The sequence below is a fragment of the Chenopodium album genome, chromosome 1 (genome assembly GCF_948465745.1).
Source record: "Chenopodium album chromosome 1, dcCheAlbu1.1, whole genome shotgun sequence".
Taxonomy (NCBI): Eukaryota; Viridiplantae; Streptophyta; class Magnoliopsida; order Caryophyllales; family Amaranthaceae; genus Chenopodium; species Chenopodium album.
In genome coordinates this window covers 31,869,616-31,895,185 of record NC_137834.1, presented here as the reverse complement: position 1 = coordinate 31,895,185, position 25,570 = coordinate 31,869,616, and the positions used below count along the sequence as shown (strand labels likewise).

General features: G+C 39.4%; 2 non-coding genes across 2 annotated transcripts; one reads left to right on the top strand and one right to left on the bottom strand.

Moving 5' to 3' along the window:
* Positions 1-10,617: 10,617 nt before the first annotated feature.
* On the top strand, positions 10,618-10,724 carry LOC145565538 (small nucleolar RNA R71). The gene has a single exon (XR_014095050.1). It is a non-coding gene; the product is annotated as a small nucleolar RNA R71 (small nucleolar RNA).
* Positions 10,725-16,423: 5,699 nt separating this feature from the next.
* LOC145565607 (small nucleolar RNA R71) lies at positions 16,424-16,530 on the bottom strand. Its single transcript, XR_014095062.1, has one exon. It is a non-coding gene; the product is annotated as a small nucleolar RNA R71 (small nucleolar RNA).
* Between the last annotated feature and the right edge of the window lie 9,040 nt (positions 16,531-25,570).

The following is a 25,570-nucleotide window of genomic DNA, read 5'->3' as shown; positions in this document are numbered from 1 at the left end:
GAGTGAATTAAAACAAACTTTGAACTACTTTCTTTTTTTTTTTCTTACTTTTTTTTTCAAACTTGAACTTTTTTTTTCTTTTTTTTTTCTTGAGCAACCTTCACATTGAACATTTGAAAAAAAAAATTATTTGCTCTGTTTTTTCCTTCTTTTTACCTCATATTGGAAATTTTCATCTTTGAAACACGAAACATCAATATTTTCCAATCATAATATAAAAGAACAATCACTCTTCTTTTATTCCCACATTATGCAAAGAATATGCACACCACAACTCCCTCACCTCGCCAACTAATAGCTCTCCCAAGCCAAGCTTGGGACTAGTAACCAATGGGGCTCATATAGGCTTGTAATGTGGCTAAATAAACAATAAAAAGGGCACAAGCAACAACATGGGTAACAAGAAGGGAACAAATGTATCTAATATCGTCTGAAAGCTACCTAAGAGAACAAATGCCTTCGTCCTCCTCGATGTGCATAATATTGAGCCATACAAACATTACTAATAGTTGCAAACCAATACCCAAATTCCTTGACATACCAGGAACTATCACACATTCCTAACCAAATCAACTAGTCAAGCACTATATTCACAAATAGCTGGCAAAATTGACGCATGTTTAGGAATCCAAACAATTAAACTTCAAATCATGATCAACAAATTCACAAAGCTCATTATCATATACCAAGAATCAAAACAATATTTTCCAAGTATGGGACACAGGGAAGCATGATTTACAATTCATTGGAACGTATTTTTGAATTTTTATATTTTTCAATTTTTTGTATTTTTTTCATAAAGTAAAGCAATAAAAACTACACTAGAAAGCAATAAAATCTATACTAGAAAAACAATAAATAGAGAAAAGAGAGAAAGAGTTACCATATGTACAAGAAATCTCCCCCCAAGCCAAATCAAGCAATGCCCTCATTGACTTGGGAGTGTAGCTAGGAGAAGCTACTCCTCGTCATCATCCGCATCCATCCTCTAGTAGCCTCCTCCATAACTCGAGCCGGCACCTCCATGGCTCGTACCTGCACCACCATAGCCCGAACCACCTGCAAAGTAGTTAGGCTCTACATTTCCCCCCATACCCCCAAAAAGAGCATCGCCCCCATAACCATGGACTGAAGAGTAGTCCACATAAGTACCAAAGGCTCCGGGGGTCGAATACCCTCCTTGGGGGTATTGGAACCAATCTGGAACTAATGCCTCGGGGGGAATAGCCCCTCGCCGTGCATAGTCGTCATACATAGGGTATAAACCCCTCCCGAGGTTCCTCTCTACATAACCTACCCGCCTATCTAAAGTGCCTAACCTAGAGTCTAGGTTTTGCACCATGCCCTCCACTCTCCCTTTCCCTCTCTCTATGCGGTCAAGGTGGCTCCTAAAAGCCAAAAAGTCATAAGGGGCATGGGGGTCGATGTTATAATCGACGAAGGAAGTGGGCATGCCATAGGTGTAGGGTTGGGGTGGTGGTTGGTAGTGTGGTAACTGATGTTGGGGGGAATGGTGGGGTTGTGGTGAAAGGTGAGGTTCTTGAACCTCGCCTTGACCATTTATCTCAAAAGTGTAAGAAGGCTTCCCCTTCTCAAATTTGGTCAAGGCGGGGTTGGGTAGTGTAAATGCTTGGTCTCTCCTACCCTATTCCCGGTGGACTATCCACCAAGTCTCACCGCCCATAGGTTGCACCAAGTTAAGGCCCCCTAAGTATGTTAGGTCCATGAGGGTAGAACCCTCCACTTTCCTATGCCCGGTCGGGTTTCATCCTAGGTGTTTCACATCTATATGGGTCACCAACCCCCCAAAGTAGATAGGTGCCCTAGACCTACCCTCCTCGGCCGCATTGGCCGCCATTTGAAAATGTTGGGCTATCCCATGTGGTATATTTAGTTTTTCAGCGTTAGGAATCATATAGGAAGCCAACAATTCAAGTTCATCTCTCCTAACGTTTGCCGGTTCATGCCTCCTAAAAATTGTGAGGCCGACAAACCTTTGCCAAAACTTTGGGACGGGATGTTGAATCCACGTCCCTTTGGCATGTTGGAGGTTAAGCAAACCCTCCCCGGTGAGTCTCTTATAGACCACGACAATGTGGTCTTGGGAGGGTTTGATAGGTTTGTCCGATTTAAGCTCAAAAAATTTACCAAATTCTTTTAAAGTTAATCGCACATCATTGTTTAGCAATCGGAATTGGACATGAGTGATTAAAGCATTAGTTTTTATAACATTGAAGCTAGAAATAAATTCTATTGTCAAATAATCATAGGTATCATAATGCATTTGGAAAAATTCACTCATTCCTATACTTTTAAACAATTTCTCTACAGGTTTATCAAGACCTAGCGTAGACAATGTAGGATGATGAACAAATCGAGTAGAGATTACCTGCCTCTGGATGAGGTTGAGCATCCTAGCTCGTTGTTCCGTTGAGGTGATAACAACTTCCTCCCATCCCGATATTTGAAGCTCCGGGTCGACCATTGGTTGTTGTTGTTGCCTAAAACTTTCACCCCTTTGTTGTCTAGATCTCTTTGAAGCCATTTGTAGTGAAAAAGTTAGGAATTGAAGCTTTCTCTCTCTAATGGTTTTGAGAAATCTTGAGAGAAAGTGGTAGAAATTTAGTGGAGAATGTAGAGGAAGGTGTAAGGATTAAGAATATGTAAAAAAATTTGAGTTTTGATGAATGAATTTGAGGAGATCTTGAAAAGAAAGTGAGTTTGGAGGTTTGAAAATGGAGGTTTTAGAGAGAGAAAGTGTGAATGAAGAAGAAGAAGTAAGAAAGAAAGAGAAAAGAAAGGAGGGGAGGAAATATAACCCCGGACGAAAATTTAGGCGCGCCCGATCGGGCGAGCCTCACCCAATCGAGCGAATGGTGGTCCTGCTGAAATGTGAAATGCGCGCCCGATCAGGCGACCTCCGCCCGATCGGGCGCGAACTCGAACCTTAAAATTGCCATTTTGCTCGCCCGACATTTCTTTATGTGTCACTCGATTTCTCCAAAATTCCGCCTGATCGGGCGAAATTTCCCTTGATTTTCTTCCTTCCTTGCGCGCCCGATCGAGCATGCCTCGCCCGATCGGGCGAATTAAAGCTCCAATAAAATCCATATTTCGCGCCCAATCGGGACTCCTTGCCCGATCGGGCATGTTTTGCTCGATTTCTGACCCCTAGGTGCGCGCTCGATCGGGCGAGCCTCGCCCTATCGGGCCCGTACCCAATCGGAAGCTTCCTTTTTCTTCAAACTTTTTTCTTGAAAACTCCTTACTTTATGATCTAATACCTGTACAAAAACACTTATGAAAGGTAAAATTTCACTCTCCTCACCTCTCTAAAGAATAAAAATAAAATAAAATAAAATAAAATAAAAACTAGTCTAGAAAGCAAGAAATACGGGTTGCCTCCCGCAAAGCGCTGGTTTATCTAGGTCCCGCACGACCTTCTTACCACATTGAAGCTCACAATGAACCGGAACCGCTTAGGTGAAGTAGTTCAACTGCACCAATCGTAGCCCCCTCATGATATAGCTTGAGTCTTTGGGCATTAACCTTGAACTCGTTACCATGTTCATCGAATACCTACACATAACCGAATTTATTAGCCCTTTTGACAGTAAAAGGACCCGACCACCTTGACTTCAACTTTCCTAGGAATAGTTTAAGTCTAGAGTTGAACAACAACACTTTATCACCCTCTTTGAATTCTCTCAGAAGGATCATCTTGTCGTGCCATCTCTTTGTCTTCTCCTTGTAGACACGAGCACTATCATAGGCCTTCAACCTAAACTCATCGAGTTGGTTAAGTTGAAGTAACCTCTTTTCTCCCGCTAATTTGGCATCCAAATTGAGCTCCTTAATAGCCCAATATGCCTTGTATTCTAATTCGGCCGGGAGATGACATGCTTTACCGTACACGAGTCTATATGGAGTAGTACCTATTGGGGTCTTAAACGCAAATCTGTACGCCCAAAGGGTTTCATCCAACTTATCGCTCCAATCTTTCCTTGATTTTTCCACCACCTTTTCTAGAATGGCCTTGATCTCATGGCTGGAAACTTCAACTTGGCCACTAGTTTGGGGATGGTAGGCTAAACCTGTCCTATGGTAGACACCATACTTTTTGAGGAGGTTGTCTAACTTCCGCTCATGAAAGTGAGATCCTCCGTCACTAATTATAGCTCTAGGCACTCCAAATCTTAGAAAGATAGTCTTCTTAAAAAGTTTGTGGACCATCTTGGCATCATTCGTAGGAGTAGCGATGGCCTCAACCCACTTGGATACATAATCGACGGCGACAAGTATATAGCGGTTCCCTTTTGAAGAAGGGAACAGTCCCATGTAATCAACACCCCAAACATCAAAAATTTCAACTTCCAAAATTCTCGTTTGAGGCATCTCATGCCGCCGCGAAATGTTGCCAATCCTCTGGCAAGAGTCACAAGCCTGCACAAATATGTTAGCATCCTTAAACATAGTAGGCCAATAGAAACCTAAGTCAGTAATCTTGGCCACCGTTTTGGTGGGGCCATAATGTCCTCCATATGGTGAGGTGTGGCAACTAGTAAGCACACCTTGAACTTCCCATTCGGGAACACACCTGCGAAATAATCCATCTGCACACTCACGAAACAAAAAAGGATCATCCCAAAAATAATGTTTAACATCAGAAAGGAATTTCTTTTTCTGTTGGCAGGACAAGTCAGGAGGTAGAGTACCACCCACTAAATAAATAGCAAAGTCAGCATACCATGGGTGTTGCTCTACAACTGCATATAGGTTGTCATCAGGGAAAGAATCATCTATAGGAAGAGAATCCTTACCCTCATCATACCTGCTACGTGATAAGTGGTCTGCCACTACGTTCTCTGCTCCCTTTTTGTCTTTTATCTTGATATTGAAATCTTGGAGCAAAAGAACCCAACGGAGTAGCCTTGGCTTTGATTCCGCCTTAGCTATCAAGTACTTTAACGCTGCATGGTCAGTAAAAACAATGACTTTAGAACCAACAAGATATGATCTAAATTTTTCTAAAGCATATATAACAGCAAGAAACTCCTTCTCCGTAGTGGCATAGTTGACTTGGGCTTCATCCAAAGTTTTGCTTACATAATAAATAGCATGCAAAACTTTGTCCTTTCTCTGTTTGAGCACGGCTCCTAGTGCAAAGTCACTTGCATCACACATAATCTCGAAAGGTAAATTCCAATCGGGAGCACATATGATGGGTGCCGATATCAAAGCCTGCTTAATCCTGTTAAAAGCCTCAAGACACTCGTCAGTAAAAATAAAAGGGGCATCCTTGAGTAAAAGCTGAGTCAGTGGTTTAGAAATTTTAGAAAAGTCTTTCATAAAGCGACGATAAAACCCCGCATGACCCAAGAAACTGGGGGAGGTAATTGTATCCCTTGTTAGATACAATGTGACCTAGAACTACTCCCTCTGTCACCATAAAGTGACATTTCTCCCAGTTTAGTACCAAATTGCATTCTTCACATCGTTTCAAAATTTTAGCGAGATTTATTAGACATGAATCAAATGAAGAACCATACACGCTAAAATCATCCATAAATACTTCCATAATATACTCTATGAAATTAGAAAAGATGTTCATCATACAACGTTGAAAGGTAGCGGGGGCATTACATAAACCAAAGGGCATCCTACGATATGCAAAAGTACCATAATGGCATGTAAAGGTTGTATTTTCCTGATCTTCAGGGTGAATTGGAATTTGGAAAAATCCCGAATACCCATCCAAATAGCAAAAGAACTTATGGTTAGCTAACCTCTCAAGCATTTGATCTATAAAGGGGAGGGGAAAGTGGTCCTTTTTAGTGGCGATATTTAGTCTACGATAATCAATGCACATACGCCACCCTGTTACAGTTCTAGTTGGAATTAATTCATTTTTCTCATTAATGATCACAGTCATCCCACCTTTTTTAGGAACTACCTGCACAGGACTTACCCACTTGGAGTCAAAAATAGGATAGATAATACCTGCATCGAGTAATTTCATAACCTCTTTCTTGACTACTTCCTGCATGTTAGGATTCAATCTTTTCTGGGGTTGAATGCAGGGCTTATATTTATCCTCTAAATGTATCCTGTGCATATAAAAATCAGGGCTAATACTCTTGAGATCATCAATACTGTACCTAATTGCTTTCTTATGGGTTTGAAGGACCCCTAGAAGTTGGGAAGTTTGTAGGTCATTAAGTGCAGTACTGATGATCACGGGGTATAGTTCCTGCTCATCTAGAAAAATGTATTTTAAATGAGAAGGGAGAGGTTTTAGTTCAGGTTTCTTGACCTCTGCAGGTTTCGATTCCTAAACTAAATTTGCTACCTTTAATGTCTCTTTTAACTCTTTTAAGGTAAGAGCTCTTTCAATATCCTGTACTTCATTACCCCAGAAGCTTGCATTATCTGCAGATAAATTCCCACAAAGAATTTCCTCCAGGGGATCCCTTGCAAGAACCTGTGGCAAGTTATCATCACAAATATCGTCCATTATATCAATTACATCAATATAACAACAATTTTCCTCTAGCATAGGCCCTTTCAAAACTTTCCCTATTTTAAAAGTAACATTATCATCACCAACCAAAAGGGTTAGTTTACCATTTTTTACATCAATAATGGCTCCTGTAGTATGGAGGAAAGGCCTACCTAATATAATGGGTATTTATGTATCCTCTGTCATGTCTAAAACAACGAAATCAACAGGGATAAAAAATTTACCAACTCTGACAGGGACATCCTCTAAAATACCTAGGGGGTATTTTACAGAACGATCTGCCATTTGCAAAGTTATATTAGTAACTATTTAATTCTCCCATATTAAGTTTAGCACAGACAGACGATGGCATAACACTAACACTGGCACCCAAATCACACAAAGCTTTATCAATAAAAAAACATTCCCTATATGACAATGGATAGAAAAACTATCGGGATCCTTTAATTTAGTAGGGGATTTATTTTGCAATAAGGCACTACACTCCTCTGTAAAAGCTACAGTTTCTACCTCATTAAAGGCCCTTTTCCTAGTCAGAATGTCTTTCATAAATTTAGCATATGCAGGAACCTGAGTGATTAAATCAGTGAAAGGAACTGTTACCTACAAGTTTTTCACAACCTCTAAGAACTTACCAAATTGTTTATCAAACTTACTCTTCAATTGTCTATTAGGGAACGGTAGTTTGATAACCGAGCTCTGAACATCTCCTCCCTTATCCTGAGATTTACCCTGCAAAGAAACATTAGAAGGGTTAGTGTCTGTTTGTAGCCATGCAGGGTTAGCAGGATTAGCGTTAGGTATAGAGGAATCTGGATCAAGAACTGTTTCATCTTCCTTTGGCATAGGAGGTCCATCATAATGTGAACCACTCCTTAGAGCGATCGCATTGGCATGATCTATGCGATGGATTGGTTGCGATGGTAGAGCTCCCTTGACAAGGGAATAAACGCGTCGTCAATTGTCTATCCCTAGATCAAATACAATTTATACATCCTAAACAAACCTAATACGAGTACAAGGCAAGCATAGGGGTCGAACCACAGAGAACGGTAAACACCACCAAATGTTATCGACAATTAAGCTAGTCCGGAATAGGGGATAAATAAACTAAAGTCTAAAAATACTAAAACAAGAAATAAAACATTAAGGCACCAAGGGAAATGGGTAGGTGAAGTTGACGCTTGACCATACAATAACAAAGTAGCATATCAATGGTAAACTAAACATACATGAATATCGAAGTAAAGGGTCCAATCTAGCCGCCTTCCAGGGTCAATTGGCTTCTCCTAATATAGCCTCTATGTTTCCACATTAGAACCATATATTAGGAGGTACTATTAAATAACAATCGATAGTAATGAATCTCAACTAAGTCAACTTCCGTTACTTGTTAGTAAAGACTCATCTTTGATCAACTAACAATGTGCACTTGCAAGAAAGACCAAAGAATATCAAGCATACAAAGACTTTAATCACCATTAACATAACCCCAACATCACAAGCATGAATCAATTAACAACTACACCATCCCCACACCCTTGGCTAGGTGACTACTCACAAATCATGTTGAAAACAATATCAATCATCAAATCAATAAGCATCAACATGATTAATAAGCAGAGAAGAAAAATAAAAGCAAATAAACAAAATCAAGAACAAAGGTAAAGAGAAAGAGTAAGAAATTGCTCATTAATTGAAGATGAAGGTCTACAAAGGATTGAACAAGCTCCTTCTTCAAAATCCAAGTTCATTAATGAAGAAAACCTCACTTTCTCTCTCTACTAATGAAGACTAACCCTAACCTAACCTAAAACTAAAACTAATTAGAGAGAGGAATAGATAGTTATTGAATTCCACCCTAGTTACCCCAAAATTGGGTATTTATACTAAGGTAATAAAACTAGGAGAAAAAGAGAAAAATAAAAGAAGGAAATAAAATAAAGAAAGAAAAGGAAATAAAAAGAAAATAAAAGAGAAAAGAAAACAAAAGAGAAAAGAAATAAGAAAAGGAAAAGGAAAAGAAATAAAAAATAAAAGAAAAAGAAAAAAAGAAAACCAAAACCCATCAATTCCCCACCCAAAACAATCAGTCCCGATTTCCCTCTTCTTCTCCGTCACATTGGCTGCTCTATCTCCATTGAAACGCACCACCATCACCACCGTTCATCAACTATCATCATCAAATCGAGGTCGTCCATCTTCATTAAAACCCATGTGTGAAGCGGAGCGGTTCGGTCGAACCATGGGTTGGTGCGGCCGAACTACGGGGTTGGTTCGGTCGAACCATGGGTATGTTCGACCACTCCTCTTCGATTAACGAAACCCACAAAGTCTCTGACTCGAACTTCGACCGAACCACCAACGGTTTGCCCGAACCCGATTGAAATCGAATTTGCTCTGATTTGGGGCTGTTGCTGTGCGAATTGGTGATGAAATGGCGCAATTGTTGCTGTAATTGATGCTGGTGGCTTGCGGTTGGTGGTTTGTGATGGCTGGTTTGTTGCGTGAGGGAGGTACAGGGGCTGCTTTATGGTTTCGGTGGTGAGGTGGAGTTAATTGGTGGCTGTTGTTGCTGGTTTGTGGTTGGTGTGAGGGATGCGGGGTGATTGCGGTGGTCAGGTGCGGCTGGTGGTAATTGGTGGTTGAAGGTTGGACTGGTGGCGTTGCGGGGTGATGCGGGCTGTTGTGAGGCTGGGTTGCGGTTTGTTTGTGTTGGTGCTGCTGCGGCTCGTGTGTGTTGGTTGTGATGTGGTCAGGTGGTTTGGTGGTGGCTGGTGCTGCGGGGTGAAGTACGTGGTGGCTGTTGGTGATGGTAAATGGGTTGGTGGTAATTGTTGTTGGCTGATTGGATGGGAAAGAGGAGCAGGGGAATTGTTGTTGCTGATGGTGTGGTGTAGGATAATGAAGGGTGGTGTAGTTTAAGCTGGCAGCAACAGGGCAGCAGCTTTAGAACAAATTTGCACCTCGAATCCCGGACTTTGAACTCGAACACGAGTTTAAAACCCAAAACACCAAACTCGACCTACAACAAAAACACGAGGGCATTATCAAAAGACAAAATAAAAATAAAATAAATAAAATAGAGATAAATAAAATAAAATAGAAAATAAGGGACATAAAACTAAACTAATAAAAATAAAACAAAAACTATACAAGCAAACAAAGTAAAATAAAATACGAAAATAGACTAAAACTAATAAAATAAAGAAAATAAACTAAAACGCTCCAAAATTACCGAATAAACAAGAAACTTTATTAAAAAGAAAACAAGAGAAAGAAAGGGAAAATAAGATAAAATAAACACGAAAATGACTCTAAAACTACTCCCTAAGAGTGACATAAATGTCACTCATCATCCCTGCTGACGGTTTTGTAGGGTAGATGAAAGTTGTGCAATTTGATTATCCATGATTTTATTGTGGGCTAAAATAGAATCAATTTTCGCATCCCTACTCTCCATATGCTTTTGCATGTTAGTAAGCATTACTCTAGTTTCTGTCATAGTAGGGTCAGAAGATGATGAGGGTTGTGCTTGGCTTTTCTGGCCAGAATTTGGATGGTAATATTTTTGCTATGGTGGGGGTTGTTGTTGTGGTTGTTGTGGAGGTGGAGGATTTTGTACATTGGTACTCCGGTACGAAAGATATGGATGGTTCCGGTAACCAGGATTATAAGAGTTGGAATATGGGTTATTCTGTCTATAGGTTTGGAAGGCATTAACTTGTTCCATGGAACTCCTACAATCTTGCTCCCAATGCCCTACAATTCCACAATTTTCACAAAAAGCTTCATTGTGAGGAACAGAAGAAACATTAGCTACAGAGTTAGGAGTAGCAGTAAGATTATCTAATTTTTGACAAATAGACGTTAATTAAGCTTGCAAAAAGGATACGGAATCGACATTATGTTTTCCTTTATTTGCAAACCCTCTCGGATTCCCGTATTGGGAATTGTGTATTTCCATATCTTCGATAACATGTCCGGCATCGTCCACATTTAAATTCATGAATCTCCCACTAGCTGCAGAATCTAGAACTGATCTAGATGAATTTCCAAGTCCATTGTAGAAAGCTTGGATCAATTGCCATTGTGCTAGATTGTGGTGGGGGCATTCTCTCTGTAGATCCATGAACCTCTCCCAAGCCTCATATAAAGTTTCATCGGCCTCTTGAACGAAGTTCTGAATAGCACTCCTTAATACAGTTGTTCTCTCTGCAGGGTAATATTTATTATAGAAATTCAAGGCAAGAGTTTCCCAGTCAGTAATACCAAGTGCAGTTCTATTCAAACCATAAAACCATAATTTATCTTTGCCACATAATGAAAAGGGAAAAAGAATCTCCCTGATTTGGTCCTGCGTGGCCCCGGCTTGTCTAATGGTGTTACAATATTGGTAGAAATCTGCAATGTGGAGATTAGGATCTTCACCCTTAGCTCCATTAAATTGCTTCCTCTCTCTATCATAGCGAAAAATTGGGGGTTTGATTTCAAATTGAGCTTCATCAAGAGCCGGAGTGGGAGTAAGGTGCGGAAAATCTGTGAGCTTCGGCTGCGAGTAGTCACTGAGCTTCTTTTGGGCCGTCATCTCTGATTTTGGATGTGAAGGAATTTCTGTGTCGCTAGAATCAGAGGGAGGGTCTCTTTGATTGTTGTCTTCCTCAGAACCCGCCAGAATTTGTCTATAAAGATTCCTTTGCCTAAGGAACGTGCACTCGATCTCAGGATCGAACGGAATGTAACCTGATCTGGAACACCTAGGCATAAACAAGGAACTAAAAGACAAATATGAGAATTGCCTCAAAGAACTAACGTCCTCTGAGACAAGAGGGGATAATCTAGACTGCAAAAAATAATTAGAAAATAAAAATAAAACCGTTTCCCCGGCAACGGCGCCAAATTTTGGCAAGCTCAAGTCGTATTCACCTAATCAAAAATAAAACCTAAATCCACTAACTATGTAGATAGGGAAGAAGGGTCGAACCATAGGGAAACAAGTCAATTTATTTCTAATTAAATAAAAGCAATCTAAATTATCTAGTAACCAAATTGTTGTAAAAGAGTAATTAAACTACTAGAGGTAAAAGTAGGAAGGGAATAAAAAGGGATGTAAATCAATGAAGGGATATGCTAGGGCATAGGTTCACTAATAAACAATATTCCAGGGCAAATCATAATAAGCAATCATCAAGCATCAATTAATCATATTATAAAGGGCTTTCGCTACGTATTACAATCACAGAGTTAATTTACCGGTATTAAATCTCATCTCTCGAATCTCGACTTAACCATTTATAAATTAGTCCGCCTATTGAAACTAAGCCTAAACATCAATTCTCATCTCTTGAATCTCGAATTAATATTGCTAAACTCATACAATTAAACCTGGCCAAACCTAATTGCATAGCATTAAATTAATCAATAGGAAATTAATCAAGCATTGATAATCAACAATCACAAATTACCCCTTCATATTATTTATTAAATCCCCATAAACCCTAGAAATAAAACTACTCAAGCATAATTAAATCTAAACTAATCAAAACAATAAAACAAGACATGATGAAAGAATTAAAGAAGATAACTGAAATTAAAAGAGAAGAAATTGTTACCAAAAGAAATCTGGATTAAGGAATGGAGTTAAGAACAAAGTTGAGAGAATTTAAGAGAGAGAAAATATCTTAAGTAGAGAGAGAAAGTCTAAAAGATAAGGTAATCAAAATTACATACAAAAACCGTACTTAAACATCCCTCAAACAAATCCTAATTGAAAACTAAAAATCTTGGCCATCAGGTCCTCTAAAGAACACGCGCCCGATCGGGCGAAGGGCCGCTCGATTGGACCCCCCTTTTTCTTCATAGCCTTCCTGGGTAGCCGCGCTCGATCGAGCTTACGCTCACCCGATCGGGCGCGCCTTCTTGCTGGTACATTTTTGTGCGCGCCCGCCCGATCGGGCGCAAGCTTGCCCGATTGGACCCGGCTTCTTCTTCGAGGCTTGGACTTCGATTGGGCTCAATTCTTCGGCCCAATCCGGATTTCCTCTTCGGGTCTTGAATACTCGATCTAAATGCCCCGGTATCACATACCGAGCCCTTAATCACCGGCTCTTACCGGTCTTGGGCTTCAAATAAGGTCGTGTCCTCCTAATGCTCGTAGTTGCTTCATGAGAAACCCGGAAAACGCTCCAAATGTGCAATTTCCTACAAAACTCAAGCAAAACTACAAAAACACTAGAAAACACTAATTAGTAATAGAAGTGGCTCTAAAGAGCCAAAAACACTACTAATTATGACCAAGGGACGTGGGTAAAACACTATATAAATTGGACATATCACACATTCAGCAGGATCCTCTAATCTACAAGCTGACTAGCAGCATTAAGCAAGGGGAAAAGGTTCCCAGAGGGTTCACTCTAGAAAATGAAGTCCTTAAGTACAAGGGGAGGGTGGTTATTCCCAAATTGTGTACTCTCACTTCTGCCCTACTTCGAGAGTATCATGACTCACCTCTTGGGGGTCATGCGAGGGACTTTAAGACATACCAACGATTGTCAGCACACTAATATTGGGTGGGTATGCGCAAGGATGTCGCAAAGTATGTTCAAGCTTGCTTGGTCTGCCAGCAAAATAAGACTTCTACGATCAGTCCTATGGGTCTTTTACATCCCCTTCCCATTCCTGACAAGGTTTTGGAGGACATTTCGATGGACTTCATCAAAGGCCTTCCTAAGTTAGCTGGTTGGGACACCATTTTGGTGGTCGTTGACAAGCTTTCGAAGTATGGACACTTCATACTCCTCAAACATCCCTTTATCGCTCCAATGGTGGCTCAAGTTTTTGTTCGAAAGGTGGTGCGATTGCACGGTGTTCTTTCTACCATTGTCTTTGATAGGGATAAGGTGTTTCTGAGCATTTTTTGGAACGAACTCTTTAGGCTTCAAGGAAAATAGTTAGCTAGGAGTACGGTTTATCACCCTCAGTCTGACGGGCAAACTGAAGTGGTTAATAAGGGCGTGGAATCGTATCTCCGTTGTTTTGTGAATGGAAAACCAAGGTCTTGGTCTACTTGGATTTCATGGGCAGAATATTGTTATAACACTTCTTTTCATGGCCACCAATTTTACTCCTTTCAAGGTGTTGTATGGTCGTGACCCACCTCATCTTATTTGTTATTCTCACTGTAGTACTTCGGTTGCTTCAGTGGAAGATCAGTTAATGGAGTGTGATGTTGTACTGGATGACTTAAAGTTTTATCTCTTAAAGGCCTAGGAAGACATGCGCAACTATGAGACAAGAGCAAGAGAGCAGGACACTTTGAAGTGGGAGATTTAGTGTTCTTGAAACTTCAACCATATCGTCAGCAGTCTGTGGGAAAGAGGTCTAATGAGAAGTTGTCTTCGAGATATTATGGATTGTATCCTATACTCTAGAAGGTTAGGGAGGTGGCCTATAAGTTGATGTTGCCCGAGGGGTCGATAATTCACCCTGTTTTCCATTGTTCCTAGCTGAAAAGATCAGTTGGTAAGGGACATACCCCTTCTCCATTGCCTGCTCAGTTTTCTTATGATTTGGTGTTTGAAGTGCAGCCTGAAAGTGTTCTTGGGGTCAGGAATATCCAACATGGCAATCTTACTCTTGTTGAAGTCCTTATCAAGTGGCAGCACCTCTTTGAGTTGGAAGCAACTTGGGAACCGTTGAAGACATTGATGCTAGGTTTGCTGAGTTCCACCTTAAGGACAAAGGTGAAGCTTGTTAGGGGGGGTATTGCTAGAGATCCATCTAGACCTTTAGTGGTGTTTACTTACGCAAGGAAGAAGCAGGGCCAGGGAAGCAAATCCAATTAAAATTGCAAGGGCAAAATAGTCAAGTGCTTTTGTAATTCTGATAGAGAAAGTTTGTTATAAAGAAAAAAGAATCTTTGATGTGTCCATTTTATATAGTATTTTACCCCCATCCCTTGGTCATAATTAGTAGTGTTTTTGGCTCTGTAGAGCCACTTTTATTACTAATTGGTGTTTTCTAGTGTTTTCGTAGATTTAGTTGATTTTTGTAGGGTTTTGCACTTTTAGAGCATTTTCCAGAGATGGGCGCCAGCTTTGCTCCCCCGCCCGGCCGGGCGCGCCTTCGAGCGAGACCTCTAATGGCCGGGCTGCACTCTAGGCCACTATTTGGACTTCTATTGGGCTCCAATTCTTCGGGCCAATCTGGATTTCCTCTCCGGGTCTTGAATACTCGGTCCAAATTCCCCGGTATCACATAAACCGAGCCCTTAATCACCGGTTCGATGGCTATAACCGGCCCTGGGATATGAAGGATGGTCGTGCATAGGAGGTTTAATCATCGTTTAAGTTTGTTTTAGTTTAGGATTCTTGCTTAATATAAATACTTTTCAGTTAAGTGAGTTTAGCATTCTCTTTTACTCTTTCTTAATTTTTCTCTTAGATTTTCTCTCTCTACTTAGTTTTTAGATTAGTTTTCTCTCTCTAATACTTTGTTCTTAACTCTACTCCAGATTACTTTGGTAACGATTTCTTTTCTCTTAATCTCAGTTATTTATTTATTTATTCATTTGATCATGTCTTGTTTTATTGCTTTGATTAGTTTAGATTTAATTATGTATGAGTAGTTTCCTTTCTAGGGTTTATGGGATTCATAAATAATATGAAGGGGTAATTTATTGTTGTTAATTATTAATGCTAGATTAATTTCCTTTTGAGTGATTTAATGCTCTGTGACTAGATTAGGCCTGATCTTTTATGCATGAGTTTGACAATATTGATTCGAGATTCGAGAGATGAGAATTGATGTTTAGGTCTAGTTTCAATAGGCAGGTTAATTTATAAATGTTTAAGTCGAGATTCGAGAGATGAGATTTAATACCGGTAGATTAATTATGTGATTGTAATACGTAGCGAAAGCCCTTTATGATCTGATTAATGTATGCATTGATGATTGATTATTATGTTTTACCCTGGAATATTATTTATTGGTGAACCTATGCCCTAGGCCTTTATTCATTGTTTTCTCTTTACTCTTAATCTCCGTAGTTTACTTTTATATCCATATGATCAAATTGTTACTTAATAATTTAGATTGCCTTAATTAATTAGGAATAAAAAGACTTGTTTCCTTGTGGATTCGACCCTACTTCCCTATCTGCATTAGTTAGAGGATTTAGTAATTACTTTTGATTAGGTGATACGACTTTAGCCTGTCAAATTTTGGCGGCTTTGCTGGGGAAACAGTTTTATTTTCATTTCTAATTATTTTTGTAGTCTAGGTTATTTCTTTTTGTCTAAAAGAACGTTAGTTCTTTGAGGCAAGTCTCATATTTGCTTTTAGTTCTTTGTTTATGCCCAGGTGTTCCAGATCAGGTTACATCCCATTCGATCCTGAGATCGAACGATCCTTCCATAGACAAAAGAATTTCTACAGGCAAATCCTGGCGGGTTCCGGTGATAATAATAGTCACCGAGACCCTCCAGCTGATTCTAGCGATTCAGAGATATCATCTGATCTAGAATCAGAGATGGCGAAGAAGCTCAGTGATTATTCACAACCAAAGCTTCAGATTTTTAGCACCTTACTCCCACTCTAGCTCTTGATGGGGTACAGTTTGAGATTAAACCCCAATTTATAACGATGATAGAAAGGAAGCAATTTAGTAGAGCTAAGGGTGAAGACCCAAATCTCCATATTGCAGACTACTGTCAGTACTGTAATACCATCAGGCAAGCTGGGGTCACACAAGACCAAATCAGGAATATTCTCTTTCCTTTTTCTTTAAGTGGAAAAGCCAAATTATGGTTTAATAGATTAAATAGAACTGCACTTGGTATAACCGACTGGGAAACTCTTGTTTTAAATTTTTATAACAAATATTATCCTGCAAAGAGAACAGTTGTACTACGGAGTGCTATTCAGAACTTTTCCCAAGAGGCCGATGAAACTTTATATGAGGCTTGGGAGAGGTTCAAGGATTTACAAAGAGAGTGCCCCTACCATAATTTGGCACAATGACAGTTGATCCAAGCCTTTTACAATGGGATTGGAAATTCATCTAGAATAATATTGGATTCTGCAGCTAGTGGGAGGTTTATGAACCTTAATGTTGATGATACACGTCAAGTTATTGAAGATATGGCAATACATAATTCCCAATACGGGAATCCTAGAGGCTTTGCTAACAAGGGGAAGCATAGTGTTGACTCTGTATCCTTTTTACAAGCTCAATTAACCTCTATTTGCCAAAAACTAGATAATCTCAGTACTGCAAATGTAGCTAATGTTTCTGCAATTAATAATAATTCTAATGAGGCTTTCTGTGAAAATTGTGGAATTCTAGGTCATTGGGAGCAAGATTGCAGGAGTTCCGTGGAGAAAGTCAATGCCTTTCAAGCTTATAGGCAGAACAACCCATACTCCAACAACTACAATCCTGGGTACCGGAATCATCCGTACTTTTCCTACCGGAGCACCAATGTTCAAAATCCACCACCTCCACAAGAATCACAGGCACCAAAACAACAACAGCAGAAATATTACCACCCCAATGCTGGCCAGAAGAACCAACCACAACAACCCTCCTCATCTTCCGACCCTGCTTTGGTAGAAATTAGAGTGATGTTGGCTAGTATGCAGAAGCACATGGAGAGTAGAGATGCCCAAATTGATTTGATCCTAGCACATAATAAAATTGTAGATAATCAAATTACGCAAATTTCTGCTACTCTACAAGCCCGTCAACAGGGATCCCTGCCAGCACAGCCGACCAGGCCTACGGATCAAGCCTATGCAATTACTCTAAGGAGTGGTTCAAACTACGAAGGGCCCCCTATGCCCAGAGATGATGAACCTATTTTATTAAATAATGCTAATCTTGATTCAATTAAACCTGACAATGTAGCTAATAGCCCTGCAGAGCTAAAGAGTAGTACTAATATATCTGATTTTACATTGCAGGGTACGACTCTAGGGAATGTATAAGCTCCAGATAAGAGCAGTAATATTCCAAAGCCAGTTATCAAACTTCCATTCCCAAATCGTCACTTGAAAACAAATTTGGATAAGCCGTTTGGTAAGTTTCTGGAGATGGTTAAAGATTTGCATGTAACAGTTCCCTTCACTGAATTAATTACACAAATTCCTGCATATGCAAAATTCATGAAGGAAATATTGACAAGAAAAAGGTCTATTAGTGAGGTAGAGACAGTAGCTTTCACTGCAGAGTGTAGTGCCGTACTTCAAAATAAATCTCCACCTAAACTGAAAGATCCAGGTAGTTTTTCTATCCCTTGTCATATTGGCAATCTAATGATTGATAATGCATTATGTGATTTGGGTGCTAGCGTTAGTGTTATGCCATTGTCTGTGTGTTCCAAGCTAAATATGGGTAAATTAAAAGCTACCAATATCACTCTACAAATGGCCGGTCGTTCTTTTAAATACCCCTTAGGTGTTTTAGAGGATGTTCCTGTTAGAGTAGGTAAATTTTATATACCTGTTGACTTTGTTGTTCTTGATATGGATGAGGATATGCAAACCCCAATTATTTTGGGTAGACCATTCCTTAATACTGCAGGAGCAATTATAGATGTGAGATGTGGCAAATTGACACTATCAATAGGGGATGATAATATTATTTTTAATCTTAATAATACCCCTAAAAGCCCCATGATAGAGGAGAAGTGTTTTAGTGTTGATGTGGTTCAAAATTATTCTAACAAGCCCCTAGCTCTTGTAAAAGATCCCTTGGAGGCGGTATCTTGTGTTGCATCCTTTACAGATGAGATAGACAAATGGCAAAAGGAGGTTGATTCAATAGAAAGAGCCCTCTACACTGTCGGTCTTGGCTTCGAAGATAAGAAGGTGGAATTAAACAAGCAAGTTGTGGAAATTGAACCTACGGTACGTGTTCCGCCAAATCGAGTTGCAAGTGCTAAATGTAGCGACAATCTTAAGCAACCATCAATCAAAAAGGGGTCTCTAGTGTGTAGTATTGACGAACCCCCAGTCCAAGTCAAGGAGGACCCACCAGATAAGGTGAATTGGCATCCCACAGGGTATGTCAGGAAGTCGCGTCCTGGCCTAAATACCACTTGGCCGGGTGAGAAACCACCCGACCAAGCGTTAGGCAAAGGGTCCTAGTTTTTATACTTGGTAAGAAGGTCATGCGGGACCTAGATAAACCAGCGCTTTGCAGGAAGCAACCCGTATTTTAATGCTTTTTAAACTAGTTTTTCTTTTCTTTTTCTTGTGAGAGGAGAGAGGACGGAATCTAATGAGTTTTATGAGTTTTTGTACAGGTTTGAAGGAAAAGAGTTAGCCAAAAATTGAAGAAAAGAAGAAATACAAAAATAGTCCAAGCTAGCCTCGGGCCCGATTGGGCGAAGCTCGCCCGACCGGGCGCGAGAGCAAGGGTTGAAAAATCGTAATTTTTCGCCCGATCGGGCTCGAGACTAAGGGTTCGAATTAACGATTTTTCGCCCGATCGGGCGCGAGATTTGACGTATACGGTGATTTAGATCGCCCGATCGGGCGACGCCCGCCCGACCGGGCACGAGAGGAGAAGATAATTTGGGTAGTAGATCGCCCGACCGGGCACGCAAGCAGCAAAGATATTACGCCCAGATCGCCCGATCGAGCGAAGGTCCGCCCAACCGGGCGCGACACCAGCCGTGTTTCTTTTCTTCTTCTCTCTTCTTTCTTTTTTTCATTTCTATCTCTTTCCTCCATAACTTTCTCTCTCTAAAACCTTAAAACCTCTACCTTCACTCTAAGATATTCTCTTCATTTCTCACCCAAATCCAATAATTTTTACATATTCTTAATCCTCTCTTCATCCTCTACAATCCTACATAAAAAATTTCAAGTTTCAATCAAATAATTTCACACCCGTTTTTCTACTATGGCTTTAAAGAGGGCTCGATCAATTTTTGGGAGGAGTTCTAGTTTGACGGAGGAGTTTGATCCATATTTGCAACTCTCTATTGGCCAACGATCCGAGTTGCTAGCCAGGAGCAAAAGGAACGGCTAGAACACCTTGCCGGGCGGGAGGTAATTCCTTCACGGTGGTTACACCGCCCTACCCTTGAATCTTATGGTTTGTATGATTATGTTAAACGATTTTTGAATGATATAGGAATGAGAAAATTTGTTGACATGCATTATCCTACATACCGTGAATTAACATGTGAATTTTTGTCCTCTTTAAAAGTTGTAAATAGTAGAAATGGACCGAACTTATTTTTTAGGTTGAACAATAGGAATACTAGTTTGACATATGTTGAATTTTGTAAATTATTTGAATTGAATTCTGAATTACCTTTTCAATGGCATGTTGATTATAAAATGGGTGATATTTATCATGCTTTAACTGGTTTACCGACCCCCGACCCCCAACATGCTAGTACGAAACCTATCCATCACCCTATCCCAAAAATCTGGCAAAGATTTGCAGGATTGTGTTTTCTTGGTAGGAACGAGCCTCACAACGCCCAAACCAACGAATTAGCTGTTATTGGACACTATGTGTATGGGTTTGGTAAACTGAACATAGGTAGATACATCATCCACCACCCGAGTAGACATGCCACCGCCAGTACCTAGTCTTGTACCCCTATTCGTATAGGAGGTCTTATCACTAGGATAGAAGTTAAAAAGGTTGGTTTTGTTGAGAGTGGACCCCACCAAATGACTAACTATGGACCGGATACCTATATGGCTGCTAGGTATTTTGAGGAGTTGGGTTGGGTACGACTGGATAGTGAGCAAACCCCCCACTGGTGCATTAGGACTGGGACCGAGCAGCCATTGCCCATCTTTTCCCTACCTAGTCCTGACTTGACCGCCTTTCCCCCAAGGCAAGCGTCCTACACGTACGACCTTTTAGTTGCCCTAGCTAGGGGGCAAGCACCACTAGTACCACCACCAGTCCCACCACCCCAGCCTGAGCCCAAGGTAGCGCTTTCACCACCTCGCATGTCTCACTCTGTCCCCCATGTTGACTCTGACCCAGTTTGGGACCTTCAGAGTATAGGTCAGGCTTTAGGCCGTATTGAGCATTCCCACACCGACCTTAGGAGGATGGTAGGCTCCATTGACCATAGGTTAGGGTATCTTGGGTATCTTGAGAGGAACCAGGGTAGAGCTTTCTACCCTATGTATGATGATTATGCTCGTCGGGGCAACATTCCCGACGATGCCATTTACCTTGACTGGTTTCAGCCTCCACCTCAGGGATACGATAGGGATCCCACTGCCCATGGTATTTATACTGACTATTCTGGTTTCCATGGGTACGGCCAAGACATTCCTTTCGGGGGACCAGCGGGGGGGAGTTTTCATGCTGATTATTTTGGTGGTAGCTCTTCTGGTGCAGGTGGTGCAGGTGGCAGCGGAGGCGGAGGATTCGGCTCCATGGATGAGGATGATGAGGATTAGCCATGCCGGGATAGTTCCCAAGCCAATGAGGACATTGTCTGATTCTGGCTTGGGGGAGATTTTGGATTTGGTATCTTTCTTTTTCTCATCTCTTTTATTTTTGGTGTGTTTTCTTAGTTTAGATTTATAGCTTTCTAGGTTAGTTTTATTGCTTTCTCATAAGAAAAATACAAAAAAAAAATAATTGAAAAATTAAAAAAATTACAAAAATACGTTCCAATGAATTGTAAATCATGCTTCCTTGTGCCCCATATACTTGGAAAATATTGTTTTTATTCTTGGTATATGATGATAAGCATTGTGGATTTGTTGATCATGATTTGAAGTTTGATTGCTTAGATGTCCTAACATGCGTCAATTTTGCCCAACTGCTTGTGAATATAGTGCTTGACTAGTTGATTTGGTTAGGAATGTGTGATAGTTCCTGGTATGTCAATGAATTTGAGTATTGATTTGCAACTATAAGTAATGTTTCTATGACTCATTATTATGCACATTGTGGAGGACGAAGGCATTTGTTCTTTTAGGTAGCCTCCAGATGATTGTAGATACATTTGTTCCCTTCTTGCTACCCATGTTGTTGCCTTGAATTTTTTGTTGTTTATTAGCCACATTACAAGCCTATTTTGCCCCATTGGTTACTAGTCCCAAGCTTGGCTTGGGGGAGCTATTAGTGAGTAAGGTAAGGGAGTTTGTAGTGTGCTTATTATTTGCACAATTTCGGTGGGTTTTGAGAAGTTATTTTGTTCTTGATTGTAGTTTATTTTTGATGAGCTTGAATGTTTAATCTTCTTGAAAAAATAAAGTATGATGTTATGAAAAAAAAAGAGAAGTTCAAAGAAAAAAATGAAAAAAAAAGTGAGTGAACTTCAAAAGAAAAAAAAGAGCAAAAAGGAAAAAATTGTTCAATGTTCAAATGTTCCAGTTGGAGGTTAATCAAAGGAAAGAAAAAAATTGAGTTTCAATTAAAAATTCAAGTTTGGAAAATAAAGTTTGTTATTTCACTCTAATTCTTCATTATTATATCTTTATGAGTGAAATTTGTAAGTGGTGGGATTGTTGTTTATGTTTGGAGTTATTTTTGGTGGATTCTTGTTGGAATTGGTTATGTTGGAGATGTTGATCATTATTTATTTTGATCATGGGTGTTATTAGGATTTGCTCCCTTCAAGCATAGCTTTTCTCTCACTAATTCCCAAATGTTTCCTACCCTTTACCCTAGCCTTACATTACAAGCTTTAAAGACCTTCCGACCTTTGTGCATAGAGTTGTATGGATATGAAAGTGTTGTTTATCAATGCAAGTTATGATTTGACATATTTCGAGTCGACTAGTAGGTTGAGTGTACATCTTTTTATACACACGAGAGTGTGAGTTGGGGGAGGGGGCATTGTTCACATTAAAGGGGTTGGTTGGAGAGCGATCGAGTACATCTTTTACTCGCCACATAAATGAGAGTTGAGTGTGTGACCACTAGTCTTGAATTCTATATGCTCTTGTGGTTTTCTCTATTTGACAATTGTTAGGGAGGAAGAGTAATTGGATGGATGAGATTGGTTGATGTTGAAGCATGTTTATTAGATTTACCTTGAATTGTTTGTGCTTGATTTTTACTTTTTGGGGTAAAGCATATTTATTTATTCATTGATGAGATCTTTGCTTAGGGACAAGCAAAGGTTTGGCTTGGGGGAGTTTGATGTGTCCATTTTATATAGTATTTTACCCCCGTCCCTTGGTCATAATTAGTAGTGTTTTTGGCTCTTTAGAGCCACTTTTATTACTAATTGGTGTTTTCTAGTGTTTTCATAGATTTGGTTGATTTTTGTAGGGATTTGCACTTTTGGAGCATTTTCCCGAGATATTATGGAGTAACTATGAGCATTGGAGATGCACGACCATCCTTCATAGCCCAGGGCCGGTTAGAGCCATCGAACCGGTGATTAAGGGCTCGGTTTATGTGATACCGGGGCATTTGGACCGAGTATTCAAGATCCGAAGAGGAAATCCGGATTGGCCCGAAGAATTGGAGCCCAATCGAAGTCCAAATAGTGGCCCAAGAGTGCCGCCCGACCATTAGAGGTCCCGCCCGAAGGCGCGCCCGGTCGGGCGGGGGAGCAAAGCTGGCGCCCGAACTCGCACCCGGCCGGGCGCGAGAGACATACCTGGGAGTAAAAAAGGCGGGCCCGATGGGCGCGTGTCATTATTAGGAGGTTTAATCGTCGTTTAAGTTTGTTTTAGTTTAGGATTCTTGCTTAATATAAATACTTTTCCGTTAAGCGAGTTTAGTATTCTCTTTTACTCTTTCTTAATTTTTCTCTTATATTTTCTCTCTCTACTTAGTTTTTAGATTAGTTTTCTCTCTCTAATACTTTGTTCTTAACTCTACTCTTAATTCCAGATTACTTTGGTAACGATTTCTTTTCTCTTAATCTCAGTTATTTATTCCTTTGATCATGTCTTGTTTTATTGCTTTGATTAGTTTAGATTTAATTATGTGTGAGTAGTTTCCTTTCTAGGGTTTGCAGGGATCCATAAATAATATGAAGGGGTAATTTATTGTTGTTAATTATTAATGCTAGATTAATTTCCTATTGATTGATTTAATGCTCTGTGACTAGATTAGGCCTGATCTTTTATGCATGAGTTAGACAATATTGATTCGAGATTCGAGAGATGAGAATTGATGTTTAGGTCTAGTTTCAATAGGCAGGTTAATTTATAAATGGTTAAGTCGAGATGAGATTTAATACCGGTAGATTAATTATGTGATTATAATACGTAGCGAAAGCCCTTTATGATCTGATTAATGTATGCATTGATGATTGATTATTATGTTTTACCCTGGAATGTTATTTATTGGTGAACATGTGCCCTAGGCCTTTATTCATTGTTTTTTCTTTACTCTTAATCTCTGTAGTTTAGTTTTATATCTATATTATCAAATTGTTACTTAATAATTTAGATTGCCTTAATTAATTAGGAAAAAAAAAGACTTGTTTCCCTGTGGATTCGACCCTACTTCCCTATCTGCATTAGTTAGAGGATTTAGGAATTACTTTTGATTAGGTGATACGACTTTAGCCTGTCAATCTTTAAGCAAGAGATTAGCTGGCTAAGTTTATTTAAGGGGGAAGAATAAGTTGTAATAATTATGTAGAAAATTATTGTTAAGCTTGCTTAGTTTTACAGAGCTTCTTTCCTCTCGAAAGAAAGGTGTATTGATTGAATTTTGCTAATCCTTAATACAATCTTTCCTTCTTCTTCCTCTATATTCTGTTGTTAGTCTTTGAGTTTCCTTGCAGGTTAGGCTGATTCGCAGCAGGTTACTTGGGAGGTTACTTAAACAGGTTTACTAGAGGGGGTTACTGATGTGGCACCTTGCCGCATCGTGCGTCATAAACGAGTTGTACCAACATATATTGTGCAACAAAAAAAATTATCATTTAAAGAAATAAAATAAAATTGCATACGTTATGAAGAGAGTTGGTTTACTTCTACTTTAAATAGATAATTTTCCTCTTCAAACCGGGTTCCAGCTTAAATTCAGGTCATATGCAGCTTGATCTATCAGGAATCAACACCATCTCAAAGTATTACTAAATCAAACCAGAATTAATTCACGCCGACTACTTTAGGTTGAACTCTATGACATGTAAACCTTTAAATGAGATTTAAAAAGACATTATTGTCACTAGCCAGGGCCATTTCTGAGATTTCGGGGGCCCATGGGCGAAAGAAGAAATCGGGGCCCTAATGCATGTAGTACGAAGTATTTATTTTATTTTATTTTATTAATATTGAAGAAGAAATTTTTTTAATTTTTTTTTTATATATGTATATATACTTTAATATGAACAAATTATCATCCTTAAGAAAAAGTTTTGAACAAATAATCTAGTTTTGACTATAGTTAAAAAAAACACTTTTAATAAATTATACTCAATGGAAAAATAAATACTTCTATATACTACTACAAGTCTACAACTATATTGTTTGTAAAAGAAAGAAGGTATAAAAGAAGCTTTATGATCGATTTTCTCTTATGAATGAAATGGATCATTCTTCATAATCTAAAATCTAAATCCATAAATAATATTTTATTTTATTTTTTTAGGAACATAGCAATAGATATTTTATTATAATATAACAATAATTTAGGCTATAGTAGTTTATATATATACTATGCAAGTAGTAATTTGTCGAACCACTGACTTATGTGTATATTAAATACTTACAAACTTGTACCAACCACCAAGCTACAAAGGACAAGAGATACTAGTATTGATAAATTTATACTTTAATGAGGCCCTCTTTGAAGATGAGGCCCTCTCTATCCGTGGGCCCTGGGCGGGTGGCCCGGCTGCCCTAGGTCAGCGACGGGCCTGTCACTAGCTTATGAAGCTAAAATAAACTAGATTAAATTATTGTAATTACATTATGAAGCTAAAATAAAGTAGATTAAACAACCATTATTGTCATTATTTTATGAAGTTAAAATAAACTAGATTTAAAACGACATTATTATTATTAACTTATGATGCTAATATAAACGTGCTTAAAAACAACATTATTGTTATTATCTTATAAAGCTTATATAAACGTAATTAA